The following is a 14,969-nucleotide window of genomic DNA, read 5'->3' as shown; positions in this document are numbered from 1 at the left end:
GGATTAAGGCCATGCCATCTGCAGCAGGGAAGTATACCTCTTTGGAAAAAACAACCCTGGCGTGTTGCTGAGCCCTGCGAGTAACAGATGCTCCTGTCTGTGGTAACAAGCGACCATGCATTGGGGACTGCCCAGCACAAGCTGGGTTCTGTTAGACCTAATCACACCTACCAGAACCTCAGCCAGCATAATTACCTAGGGGCTTACGAAATGCCTGCCGCACAGGCATGGGATCCTGCACAACACAGCGTTGAGTCCAAGACCGCGCAGCTGGCCTCCCCAAACACTGGAATCGCCTTCTGAAGGCACAGCACCAGCTCAGAGGCAATACTTTGAAAGGATGGGGTGCCAGCCACAGGATGCAGCATGTGCATCAGGTTAGAGTCTCCCATCTGATGCTGTGTCCTCACTAGGAAGGACACCGAGTCCGAAGACCAAGGGGTAGAAGCAGGAGTGGTCTCTCTTACCATCACCCCCAGTGATCCATGCAGCTCTGAGCTCTGTAATACTGGAGATCCTCATCTACAAAGGGGCATAATCTTACCAAAGGACATGGCGAGGTCCTACTGAACTACATGTTTCAGCTCCCACTGGGACACCTGGGACTCTTTGTGTCCAAAGACCAAAAGAATGCCATACTGGCTGGGATAACTGGTCCTACATAGGAGGAAGAGGCAAGGCTACCTTTATACAATGTAGGCAGAGAGGAGCCCATACAAAGCCTAGGTGATCCTCAGGGGTACCTCCTGGTACTCCTTTACCCCAGTGTGACTGCGAAAACACACATGCAGCAGTCCTAGTCTGAAAAGGGGATGACCATTAAGGTTCCAGACCCCCTGGGAATGAAGATTTGAATCACACCATTAGGTAAACCATCCAGACCTACCAAGGTGATAATCAAGGATGTAAGAAACCCAGAATGGGTATCCTAGGAGGGAGAGGGGGAGTACCCATTGCAGTCCCGGAATCAACTGCAGCGAGGATGGGATATAATTTGTCCGACCAAGCCTCATCTTCTGAGTTCCCTCTCAGGAAGAGCCGCCCACAGGAACCACGGAGGTGCTCCTCCTTGAACTTGCATAGAGAAGGTCTTTGTGGCATGAAGTGCAGACTATAGGAGCCATGAGACTAAGCCTCATGATTTCTGGCTGTAGGCAGCACAGTTAACCTACAGCCCTAGCTGCACTCCAAAATCCATCACCACACTCACACTGAGGCCCCACCTCCAAAAGGCTGCTCCTAGCCAGTGACGACAGCACATAAAACTGGTTCATTTTCTGGGAATACAGGAGACTCCTCTGATAGGCGGCTTTGGCTCGAGGGTGCCCCATCTTCCTTGCTGAACTTTCTGAGAACTGCACTATAGACTAAGACCGTCCCTCCCAAGGGTAGGGGCTGTACTGCTTCTGACACTCTCCCAGCCTCCCCCAGCCCATCCCCTTTTCCCTCATAGGTGTGCAATAAATCTCTTACACATCTAATCCCATCTCAACATCTCTTTCACTGTCTTCATGATCAGCCTCTACCATCTGTCTGGGCTCATCCCCTCCTTGCTCCCAGCAAGCCCCTGCCCACTGTGTACTCCACGGGCATCAGGAATGAGCATGCTACTTTCTGCATTCAATCCTAGAAAAATCTATACTACTCTCTCCGTCTAGAATGCTCTTCCCCCCTCTGCTTTCTCTTTGGCGACTGAGGTTTGGCAGCCAGTATACACAGGACACTTTGGCCTGGCCCCGTTTTCTTCACTCTTTCTGTTTTTGCATGACCAAGCCAGAACGGGATATGCCAGACGACAGGGTGCAGATGCCTCATATCCTATACCAGGTCGTAGGGCTCCATCTAGGTATCCTATGTGGTACACATCCCGCAAACTGGCTCTCCCGCTACATAGTGACAGAGTCTAGAATGTGTCCATCTGTAAGGACCAGCCACTACTCAGCTCCAGCTAAATGGTGCCATGAGGCCTAGGGAGGCAAGATCTGATGGGTCAAAAAAAATCTGGACCCTTAGAAGTCCAGATTTTTATTGTGAGATTGCTGCATTTTAAAGGCTATAAACTAATTCAAAATTAAAACCAAACCCAACAGGAGGTCACACAAAGACTATCTACTGACTGCTCTGGTTCCCACCTGCCAGCTTCTGTCCACCACCCTAAAACACACTAATGGCTTCGACCACAACCCTTACGGAATATACCTTGTAGACAGAATGCTGGAGGCTCAGCGCACGGCGATGTCTCTAAAACCTGCAGTCCTCTCTGAAGAAACTTCATCATTACATTCTAGATTTTGTCTTCTTAGTTCATGAAGTGTTTTTTAACCCTTGCCACTGCAGACTGTATTAACCTCACCAAAGAGGCAACTAATTCATCCTTCTATTCAACAAATATTTGAGGACCTAACATGGGCCAAACCCTGTGCTATGTCCAGAGGTTCCGATTGGAATAATCAAACCCTTATAAACAGGAAAATCATAATTAAGTAGAAGAGACAGAAATGTAGAAGGTACAATGTTATGTTGCTTGAGAAGATTTTATTAATACATTTATTCTCTACTAAAGGCAAACATCTTGATTTCTCAAAGAACATTAACATCTTTTAAGCAAACAAAAAATATATATAAAATACCAAGAAGCATCTTAAACCATAACCTGGTTATTTGAAAGATTTTAATCTATGAGAAATCTTTTCATTATGCAATTGTAGAAACTAAATGAGGATTTAGAAATATAGTGAGCATTTTTAAAATATTAATAAATAGTTGGCAATAAATGCTTTAATAAAATCACTTCAAAACTGTTTCTCATTCTTACACTCTGAAATGCATTGTTCTGAAGAGTGACATAAAACAGATTAATTTGGGGGAAGAAGTCAAAAAGTACAACACAATTCTCTTACCTGAATATCTACACTATCAAGGTTCCATTGCTTATCAAGTCCTATTTCTAATCACGTAAATTTATGAAGAAACATGATTACAACAGCTACTTCTAGGGAGACTCGGTCATAGATTCTGGGATTGCTGAAGACCCGTCATACATTGTAAAGATACAATTATAGCTACTGTGGGCCCTGTCCCTAACTTAAGCACAACTGCACTCAGCTAGTCCCAAGTGGGTTCTCATTGCAGGGTAAGGTGTGGTGTGTGGATGGAGCCCAGAATTAGAGTAAACCTGGCAACTGTTCCAAATGCTTCTTCCCATCTTCCCCTCAGGTTCCCAATCACACTGCAAATCAATTGCCTGGTACCGTTCCAGTTCCAGAAAGCAGATATGTGAACTTCACTTTCCTAATAACCCTGGCGAACACTTTGAAACACACTGGGAGAATTTTAACAACTGGATTAAAAGGCCAATCAAATGGTAAACTCCCAGGGGAAACGCTTATGCCAGAGAATAGATGAACTGTTAGCTGATTTCAAGAACAAATGGAAAGTGCAAATCTGGGAGAAATGAGTGGGCAAGGAGAATAAACTAAATGGGATATGAACAACTGGGCCACAGAATCTGGTTTAGTAAATCTGTAGCACGGTGGAAAGATGAAATTCTCTTTTCTTCCTAATTCCTTTTTTTTTTTAATAAGAGTTCATTTTCCTTTATACGTGATAAAATTTGGGCAGGTTTGTTCTCTTTGTCTATTCTCCTATATAATGTGATAGAGGAGAGGGTAGGAGAAGTACCCAGTAACTTACAAACTTGACTGCAAGGAAAGGCTGTAGACAAGGATGTTGGCTTCAGGGCTACTGAGCACCAGGGGGTTCTGGAGGACCTTGCTGGACATCCCCCTAAATCATCTCAATTTGCCTTGTGTGAGGATAAGGCCAACTGTTGGATGATTCTTAATGACATGTTAACCTTTTATGAAGTCAGGGAGAAAGGAAAACGCAAGCCACATGAGAGAGCTTCTGAGAAGTGTGACATCATCAAAAACAATCAAAATACATGGGAAATTAAAAAAATACCAGAAACCTAGCAAAAAATTATCACTATGTTTGGTCTTCAACTCAGATGGCGGTACGGGGAACAGGGGCTCATGATTATGAAAGACGCACATTTCACTGCCATGTAATTCACACATAGGAATTCTCCTGGAAGTATTTATTATCTAGCTTCTGTTTCCATTCCCACCACATGAGACAGTTTGGATCCTAAGATGAAATGGAATTTTATTTACAATTTTTAGCTTAAAAAATGGAAAAAGTTGACAGTATTTTGGCTCCCAATGATCACAATGCCCACAATGCAATCCTGAGTATTTATTTCCTGTTAACTGGATAAAAGGACAGACACATCGCTGGCTTAAGAGATCTCTCTGGAATACTGTACCGTGTTTACGCGGCTCACAGACCCAGTCCCAGTGTGACTGATCATCAACATTATCTGAAAAAGTAGACTATTACAGACACAGACCCAGGAAGCCTAAGGCAGAATCAGAAAATCGGTATTAAGACAACAGCAAACACAACTTCCATGCTGATTTAAAGATTTCCAGGTTTAGAAACTTTAGATTTAGATCAAGAAAAATATGGATAAACATCATCCCTAAACAACAGTTCACAAAAATAAAATAAAAATTGACTAATAGGGATCCCTGGGTGGCGCAGCGGTTTGGCGCCTGCCTTTGGCCCAGGGCGCGATCCTGGAGACCCAGGATCGAATCCCACATCAGGCTCCCGGTACATGGAGCCTGCTTCTCCCTCTGCCTATGTCTCTGCCTCTCTCTCTCTCTCTCTCTCTCTCTCTATGACTATCATAAATAAATAATAAAAAAAAATTTTTTTAAAATTGACTAATAAATCTTTTAAAAATGTTTAGCCTTATCAGACTTAAAAGTGAATCAAAAGAATGATTTAAAACAATATAATTCATTCACCCATAAAACCAGCAAAATACTTTGATTCGATAAAGCCCTATGTTAATGCGTGTGTGGGAAAAAGACAATCTCACTTGAGAAGCAAATTAGTTTATCTTTTTTTGGAAGGTAATTAAAAAGCATCTACCAATTTTTTTAATGTATGTGTTCTTTAATCCAAAAATTCTGTTTCCAACAATGTACCCAGCAGATGTATTTCAAAAGTGTGCCAAGATAATACAGGGGAGAATGCTCGTGATAACTTAAATATCTAACAACAACAGGGAGGTTTATAAGTGAAAGTCATACCATACAAAGGAATATTGTGTAACTTAAAAAAAAAAAAAGGAAGAAGACTGGAGTGCCTGGATGGCTCTGTTGGCTAAATGTCTGTCTTTGGCTCAGGTCATGATGCTGGGGTCCTGGGATCGAGCCCCACATCGGGCTCCCTGCTCTGCAGAGTCCGCTTCTCCCTCTGCCTCTGCCCCTCCCCCTGCTTGTGCTCCCTCTCTTTGTCTCTCTCTCTCTAATAAATAAGTAAAATCTTTAAAAAAAAAAGGGGGGGGGAAGAAGATCTACATGATATATTATGGAGGGGAAAAAAGGAGATGCACATGAGAAAGTACACTATGGTCCTTTTTGTGTTTTCAAAAAAGGAAATACATAAATATATATATGGGCTCTACGCATAACCTTTATTTTCTGAAAAAAATACCTAAAAAATTCTTAATAATGCTCTTTGGGGAGAAGGCCTCACCCTGGAAGAGGGAAGGAGGTTTTTACTTTCATTTTCTATGTTTCTATGCTGTTTGCGTCTTCTCACCACGTACAAATATTCAAGGGCATGCACGGTGTTTTCTGCAAGATCTGTTTAATTCCATGCTAGCTTCCCTCACTCTCTAGTACATTTCTTAGTCAAATACTTCTGCCAATCACCATGTGAGTGAGTCAATTTATTTCAGATTATATCCCACCCACGCTGCCAACCCACTTACTAGAAAAATGGATTTGAGAAGGCCTATAATAAAAGACTCATAGTAAGGCTATTAAATAAAAGCAGCAAATAAAATTCATGGAAAGGAAGAGGAAATAAAAAGCCCCGGCAAATGTACTGACTGTGACTGAGCAGTCCGCATGGCTTCACATTTCCTAAAGAAGAAGGCCAAAGGGGAAACATGATGGTTGATGTCATTCTTATTGCCTGTTTGTCAAAGATTTTTTTTTACTTGGGGCTGAATTCTGAGAGACATGATCCAAGACACTTTGGAAACATCTTGATTTTATGGCCTTAACCATAATTTGACCCTGCATCCGAATCACCCAGAGGATTCACTAAAACACAGATTGTTGGGTTTCACTGCCAGGGTTCGTGACTGAGTAAGTGCACGGTGGGAGGATCTTCTCATTTCTAACAGGTTTCCTAGGTGATGCTGACGCTGCTCGTTCAGGACCACACTTTGGGACACAGGGATCTTTGACCAACCCTTCACTCATGAGCCCCCCGTGGTTGAGGACTTCATCAGTAGCCCTGCCCAGGATCTGGACATACTCTTCACAGAAGCATTCCAGTTAAAGACTGAAATGTAACCCAGGTTCATATGATCTAATCAGAAAACAAAGATGGAATTCAAGACAGCCAGAGATGTAAACGTATCGCACATGACTTGGCCCTTCTTGATACAAATTGCTTCTACCCCACCTGCCCCTGATACGGCTTAGACAGGAACTGATAATGCAAATTCATGCCTTGCATTAGCAATAGCCTCATGTACCCACACAGGAGACTGGTCTCCTGCCAACATCCAAAATATATTATCATTGAATTCCAAGATCAAGAATCAATGACCTTTAGACAATCTGCTCTCTCTTTCCCCCCCTATTGACATGGGGAATAGAGGATTAAGTGTACCAGGAATTAACATAGGACCTTTCTCTTGGAGAGGTAAGAGTTCAAAACACTTTTCAGGTCAACAACGTCATTTGTCTTCCAACATCCCAGGAGCAGGGTCGGGGTGAGCTGCACCTTCATTACAGCACTGGAATTCCATGTCTGAGGCCACTGTCTCTAAACCCTACTTGGTTCATGATTCTGAAAACACTTGGTGCCATAGGACATAACCGGTGCATTTAACAGCTGCACTCAGATAAAAACCACAAACACACACACACACACACACACACACACACACACACACTTGCATGTACACTGACACCAACAACCAACATGTTTTACAAGATTAAAAACATCTAAAACTACATATGCAACAGATGCACTCATAAACGTATATACATTGTACCTCAAAACGGAAAAATTTTTAAAAAGGATTTTTAAAAAACTAAAAGTGCTCTGAGATCCCTGAATTTCAGTAAGCTTAACCTGTTTTCAACAGTTCAGGTGCTTTAAGTAAACACCTACTGTGGGCCAAGTTCTGTTTCAGCAACTGGGATTATTAGAAGTTGGACACAAACCCTCCTCCAACAGTACTTACAACATCTGTCACAAAACAGATCATTCCAGATGACAGAGGTAGGTTAGGTGTGACGTTAGCTGTGTAGCCAAACGATGCCCAGAGAATGGTCACTGAACCCCTCCTGGGGGTCACCGGGGGGTCCTGGGGAAGAAGACAAAGAGCCCTGACACATGAGCAAGAGACAGCTGGAGTGAAGACAGAGGGGTGCGGTAAGGGCCTCGTGCCAGGCTGAAGGTTACGTGCCCAGATCCAGTCACTCCTTCTTTGTTACAAATACAGATTCAATTTTGTTCAGGGTGGCAGCTGGCCTGACTCGAAATACACTCCCCAGAGTTCCCTGCAGGCCTGGTGATGGGGCGGCGTGGTCCAGGCTGATGAGATGCCAATGGAAGCCACAGAAGGGCTCCAGGAGAGCCGACCCCGCCATGTGGCTTCTGCTCTTCCTTCCTTGCCCTTCGCCCTTTCTGCTGCCGGCAATATAGTGAGAAGCCCAGAGGTGCGATTGTCATGGGGGGGGGGGGGAGCATAGGAGGAGCAGAAAGAGGGAACAAAACCGGTCTCGCAGAGCCTCACATCTGTCCCAGAGGGAAGTCAGGCCCTGTTAAGTGCACCCGGGGGAGTGGACACATGAGATGCATGCAGTGTGGACGCATCGGATGCATGCAGACACCGCCCTACGCACGTCGGCAAGACTATCGCCGCATTGCTGTTTGTTTCTTTGCATATTCTGGGGAAGGTCCCAAATTAGAGCAAACACTAATACCCAAAAGCAACCTTCCTGAATCCTCCATTTTTATCAAAACCTGAAAGGAAGGATGTCCTGGCACTTTTAAAAAGTGCTGCTATAATTGAGCAGCAGCCACTATTAACGATTGTGCTAGCAGAAAGTTTAAATGGTATTTAATCAAGAGGTAACAAGCCACTATCACAATGGCCAGTAGCATTGGCAGCTTCCTCTGGGGGGAAAAATCACATGAATACATAATCCCAGGGTTTAAAAAAAATTTGTGTAGACAAGATTTTCTCCCTGTCATCCTCCAGAAAAAAGAACTATGAACTTCCTCTCCCTCCATTCCCTTCCTCTCTCTCTCTCTCTCTCTCTCTCTCTCTCTCTCTCTCTCACACACACACACACACGCACACGCACACGCACATGCACACACACCCTGCATTTGTTGCTTTCCTACGCGGTCACACAATCAGTAGTCTCAAGCACTGACAATGCTCTCCTTTTGCTACATCAACCCCAGCTGAGACCCATAATCAGCAGACAACCAGGCGGGAGTTCTTTGTTACCCCAGGAAAAATGGTAAGAGCCGGGGACCCCTGGAGGGCGGGCTGAGCAGCACTCGGAGAGGAGAGGACATGCCCCCCGCCTGCGGATCCCTGCGGAGGGCGACCCGTCCCTCCAGGTCCAGAGCACCCGGCAGCGGTCCCGGGACTCCCACCAGCCTCCCGGCCGGGCCGCAGCCACTCCAGTCCTGGCTCTTGCCGAGGGAGCTGTTCTCAAGGGACAGTCACACGGGCTGCAGGAAGGGGCTTGACCCCCGACAGCCATTCTGAGCCTGGGGAGTTCTGTGGACATAAAATTTAACTTGAAAACACAAAGCTGTTCTCCAACGATTTGCCAATGTCGCGTTTTTCTTTAAGAGGCCCTACAAGGAAAGCAACACCAAGAGCCAAAGCAGACATAACCATGTTCCCAACCACACTTATTGGGAAGATTTATCCTTTTACGATGAAGGATTCCATTCTGTCCATCTGGGAAGGGTCAGGCTGTCTGCCAAGTGTCTTAATACCTCCCTAATGATTTTGACCTTTTATTTATATACTTTGCTCTGTATTCCGAAATGTTTTTTTTCCACTTGGAACTTCCAGACCGGTTTATCCCAACAGTCTATATCCCAAAAGTTCTTGACTCTTTTGGGGACAGATATCCCTTTATCTGTCTAGTGAAAACCAATGGACCCTTTCCCAAAGCAGTATTTTTATTTTTATTTTTTTTCCAAAGCAGTATTTTTAAATGCATAAAGTGAAATACACAGGATGACAAAGCAAACCAATTATATTTAAATATCAATAGAAAAATACACAAACTTGTGATATAGCAATAATATATGCTTCTTTATTATGACATTAAGTATCAAGCTCTAGTGGTGATGCTAATAATGATCATAATTTCAAGCAGTGATGAGCATAAATGATATTTTAAGATGTCTGTAACAATTCTAATGTTATCTGAGAATATTTTAGATTTCTACTGATGACAAAGTTACAGGCACCACTAATCCTCTTGTAGTTTCATTAGTAGATAATAAAAATAAAGATGCATTTTGCCTTCCAAATTAAATGCCATATTCCCTGTAATTTGGAAACAGAAAATTTCCAGCCTACCCTAACACCACTACTAGGTTTTTTTCTAACAGCCCACTCCATTCCACATTCAATTGCATAACTACATCCATATATGATGTGTCAAAGTGATGTAGGGTTAAATATCAAAGATAAGGAAGTCATCTTCTCACCCTGATCCTCCAGCCATCCCACTGCCCCCTCTCCAGAGGCAATCACTGCTAACGATTTCTTGATATCTACAGAATGTTTCATTTACAAAGCATTTTGTTTAAATTCTAGAAAACTTTAGTTTGCAATGGAATCACTTTATATCCTTTTTAAAAAAAATTATCATCTTTCTCCTCCATCCATCCTATTTGACCAACACCACTTATCTTCTGCTTATTATTGTCTTATTATTTCCGTGGCTTACTCATTGCTACATTCACCCTCAACGTTCAAGTCAAGGCATAGAACACTTTGAACAGCTACAACTTCATGAGCCTGAGGCTTGGCCAGTGGGCCGCTCCACCTGTCTGTGCTCCACTGACGTCCCCCAAAGAACCTCCTGCACGCTCCTCCCCCAGTCTCCCAGGTAGCAAGAACATGTTCTAAAGAGAAGAAAGCAGCCTCTCTCTGAAATCTCTCACTGCCAGCACTTCTAGGACAGTCATGAGACAAAATAACGCCCCCCAACACACACACACACAGAGCCACTTTCTGCCATCCACATCCTATCCTAAAATAGAGGACAGTCTTCCAAAAGAGGAACATCAGAACCTTATAAAAGAGCAAATCTCCCTCCCTCCAAAAAAAGGCAGTTGGCATATCACAGTCATACAAATCACAAGAACATGCAGAGAGAAAGAAGTAGATGGAGGAAAGGCAAACACTCAAGAAACCATAGAAGAAAATGTCCCAATCTTGCAAAAGGACTACAGTTGGCAGGGTGAAAGAGCTTATCCAGTCTGAAGTTAAGAATGATTACTAAAGGGACGCCTGGGTGACTCAACGGTTGAGCGTCTGCCTTCAGCTCAGGGCATGATCCCACGGTCCTGGGATCAAGTTCTGCATCAGATTCCCCACAGGGAGCCTGCTTCTCCCTCTGCCTGTGTCTTTGCCTCTCATGAATAAATAAGTAAAATCTAAAAAAGAAAAGAAAAGAAAAGCTATGGTTTTTATGTGTTTATCTATAATCACTTATCTTCCTATATTCCCTCTTTAATTCTAGTTAGTGTTTCTTAATAGAGCCTCCTGGGTTTTCTAAAAATAATCATCAGCTCAAAGAGGAAATTTTACTTTTCCTTTTTAATATTTCCTCCTGTCATTTCTTGTCTCATATTTTCTAAAAACTCCAGAATTCTGTTAAAAAGCGGTAATAGCTGTCTTATTTCTGATCTTAATGAAAAACATTGAAAGCTTCTAGACAAAAAATAACAAGTTGCCTATAAAGGAAAGAGAATTAGACTGACATCAGACTTCATCTGCATGCTATTGAGAGGAAAGAATCAAACTCCCTGAATTCTATGCCCATCCGAGATATCTTTCACTTCCCATAGTAACAGGAAATATTGAAGTTAATTTAATAACCACACAAAAAAATTAATAACCACAACAATAGTACCACTGAGTTAATATTCATGGAGCACTTATTCACTGCCAGGTTCAATTCTACACATTTCACTTATTGTGATAGTTCGTCTACAAGGTGGCTCCATTAATTCCTTCCCTCCCCCTTCACTCACGCCTGTTCAGGATGGGGTCTAGTCTCCCATTTCATAGAATCTAGTAGAAGTGTCATTGTATACCAGCTCTAAGCCAAGACTTTATGAGGACTGGCACTTTTCTGCCTCCTGGGGGTTTCCATGTAGGAAAGTCCAGCTTCTTGGATAAAGAGAGAGGCTGTATGAGAAAAACAGGCACATGAGTGAAAAAAGCCATGCTGGACATCAAGCCTGGCTGAACCTTCAGACCATTCCAGCCTCTGCTGCTATTTGATTCTGGCCACACAAGAGCCCCCAAACAAGATTGGCTCAGCCAAGTCTAAGCCGCAGAACCACGAGAGGTAGTAAGTTGTTGTTTGCACTGCTGTTTTGGGGTAGTTCATTATTTAACAGTAGGTGACCGGAACACTGACACTAACGCATTTAGTGTTTACAATATTCCTACCCGGTAGCTATTATTGGTACTGCCATTCTACAGAAAAGGAAACTAAGGGCCCAGTAAGCTAAACTGTCCAAGGCTTACCCAGCTAGAAAGAAAATTCTTGGAGAATTGCAACAATTCAAAAATAAATAAATTCCTTGCTTCATCTGTAAAAAATAGGGGGAAGGACTCGAATGCAACAAAAATGCATCAGAGCAGAGACCTCAAGAGAGAGGCAAAGGGAAAGGAGAAAGAACAATGATAAGAAGTATATCTTGCAAATATATTGTGAAATCTAAGATAGTATAGATACCATAACTGAGAGCATGTTAACTGGATGTGAAAGGCTTCTGAAATAACAGACAGGCTGCAGACATAACAGTCATAGTCAAGAAGGAAAGGAAATGCAGGAGTGGAGAAGGAGCAAGGCTGAAGGCAGGAAGAAGAAAAAGAAGCAGGGGCCCTTGGGTGGCTCAGTCGGTTAAGCATCTGACACTTGATTTCAGTTCAGGTCATGACCTCAGGGTTGTGAGACTGAGCTCGGCATCAAGCTCACTCTGGGTATGGAGCCTACTTAAGATGATCTCTCTCCCTCCTCTTGTCTCTCTTCCTCTCCTTCTCCCCTGCCCCTCCCCCCCAAAAAAAAGAAAGAAAGAAAGAGAAAGGTAAAAAGAAAGAAAAAGAAGCAAATGCATCCTGAAGTTCTTGGTCTGAATTTCTACAAGATATATATCAACACAACTGACTCATGTAGAAAACTGAATCGGTCAATTATCGTAGGAGGGACTGGAAAAGTGGTTAAACTCCTACCACTAAGAAGAGAATGGAAACAGGATTTTACAGTGAGTTCCATATAACTTACAAAGAATAAAAATGTTATTTAAATTATTCAAGACTATAGAAACCTAGAGAAAGCCCCTAAATCCATTTTATAAAACTGGTTTAGCCTTTAAAGCAAAATTGATAAAAACAGTACAATACAAGAAAACCACAGAGCAATCCCACTTATAAATATTTGCTTGTTATCCCACTTATAAAAATTCTAAGTAAAATATTAGCAAGCACATCCCAAAGTAAATGAAATGGATACTGCCAGTGATCAAGTGGCATATACTCCAACAAGGCCATTTCCACACCAGCAATTCCATTAACATCATTCATGATAGCAACAGATGCATGGAAGAAAAGTGGTTGGTTACATCAATAGGTTCTAAAAAACATTTGGTAAAATTCAACAGCTAGTATTAATAAGACTCAAAGTAAAATATAAATAGAGAGAAACTCCTTGAATATGAAAATAACTATTTATTGAAAATCAACTGCAAACACCATTCTAAACAATGTCAGGAATAAAATGGGATACCTGCTATTATCATTACAATTCAACAGCGCACAGAAAAAAAGAAAATAGTATAAATAGAGTAGGGGGGAGATAAAATTTTCCTTTTTTGTCAATGATGTTTATATACCCAGAAATTCCAACCAATGAATTTCTGGTTCAAAAATGAAAACTACTAGAATCAAGGAAGGAGTTTGATCAGACAGCTAGAAGTTTAGAGCTTTTCTCCACATTTGCAAGGAAAATATAATAGCATTATAATAGCATCAAAAAGGCAAAAAAAGGGCAGCCTGGGTGGCTTAGCGGTTTAGCGCTGCCTTCAGCCCAGGGCATGATCCTGGAGTCCCGGGATCAAGTCCCACTTTGGGCTTCCTGCATGGAGCCTGCTTCTCCCTCTGCCTGTGCCTCTGCGTTTCTTTCTCTCTCTGTGTCTCTCGTGAATAATTTTTTTAAAAAGGCAAAAAAAGATTAGAAATATGTATATAAATTAAAAATTCATATATTCATTTAATGCAATGTCAATTAGAATCCCAAATTTTTTAAGTGGTTATCATATCTGTTTAGGTAACATTAAACGTTCAGAAATTGGCAATAAATTTTTGAGAAAGAATAATGAGGAAGGGCCATACCAGACTTCAATCCATTAAAATCAAAACTTGGTATGGAGGGGACACCTGGGTGGCCTTCAGGTCAGGTCATGATCTCAGGTCCTGCAATTCAGCCCCGAGTAGGGCTCCCTGCTTCTCCCTCTGACCCTCCCTCTCTTTTTTTCCTCTCTCTCACTTTTGAATAAATAAATAAAATTTAACCAAAAAAGCAAAGACATGGCATGGAAATGAATAACAGAACAGACTCAAAAGCCCAGAAATGAATCCCAGTATCATTTCTGGAGTAGCCCCCTGCCCTCGATCATTGGTACTATTCTTAGAATAGAAGCTTCTATATGACAGAGTGAGTATTGTGATCCACTGTGGAGAGAGCATCTCACAATAGGATATCATGCAAACAGAAAATAAGAATTAGGTGGAAGCCCTGCCCCCATCTTACTATGAAGTCACTGAAGAGAATGAGTGAGATATATGCCATCTCAACAATGGAAGTCCCTGAAGTACTGGTCAGTAAGGGAAGTAAGATTCAGAGTATATTACAGTAACCCCTCTATTTTTGGAATGTCTTGTTCACTATTTAGGATTGTGAATATGCTGGATCCTGATCACATGACTAATGCTGCTTTGAAGGATGTCTCTTTGTACAAAACAAAACATAAATGTATATATTTGTAAATGTCTATATAACACACGGAGAGAAATGCGGAGATACACAGATGCAGAAACTAGGTTGTTCAACATGATCGGTGGTAGAGTGGGGGCATCGATGCGAAGGGAGGCAGAAAAAACAATGTAATTTTTCAGTGCACGAATGTTTAAGAGGATCTAATTTATGAAGAATTATTTGCACACAGACACATACACCAGTGTGCTTGTGTAGAGGAAGAGATACACAGAAAGAGAGAGAGAGAGAGATGAAAGGGGGGCACCCAAATGTTATTTGTGGTTATCACAGAAGCATGGATTTCAGGTGATTTTTCCTTTATATAATCAGTAAAAAATAAGTTTCATCTTAAAAAAAAGTTCAGATTGTGAAGGACACATTCATGGTATAAATTTAGTTTTAAAATGTATTTCAAGTGGATGTCAAGTCAGAGGGTCTTCGTATTTTTGTGTGTGAAGTTTTAATAAGGCGGAGGATGAAAGCCCATAGCACATGCCTATCACACCCAATCATGATCACTGCTATCATTATTTCCAGGAGTGCAGAGGTCGCCCT

At 42.2% G+C, this 14,969-nt stretch overlaps 1 protein-coding gene across 6 annotated transcripts in view; it reads right to left on the bottom strand.

The window, feature by feature from the left end:
- LOC129495550 (ly6/PLAUR domain-containing protein 6) overlaps positions 1-14,969 on the bottom strand; it is a 135,977-nt gene that overhangs the window by 58,466 nt on the left and 62,542 nt on the right. The window contains exon 2 of one of the 6 annotated variants that reach the window (XM_055303181.1): positions 7,343-7,465. The exons of the other annotated variants lie outside the window; for them this stretch is intronic. The gene's annotated coding sequence lies outside the window, so the exon portion shown is untranslated. The remainder of the gene's footprint in view (positions 1-7,342; positions 7,466-14,969) is intronic. 6 annotated transcript variants of the gene reach the window in all.

This window comes from Nyctereutes procyonoides, unplaced genomic scaffold (genome assembly GCF_905146905.1).
Source record: "Nyctereutes procyonoides isolate TBG_1078 unplaced genomic scaffold, NYPRO_anot_genome, whole genome shotgun sequence".
NCBI classification, from domain to species: domain Eukaryota; kingdom Metazoa; phylum Chordata; class Mammalia; order Carnivora; family Canidae; genus Nyctereutes; species Nyctereutes procyonoides.
This window is presented reverse-complemented; position numbering and strand designations above follow the sequence as displayed.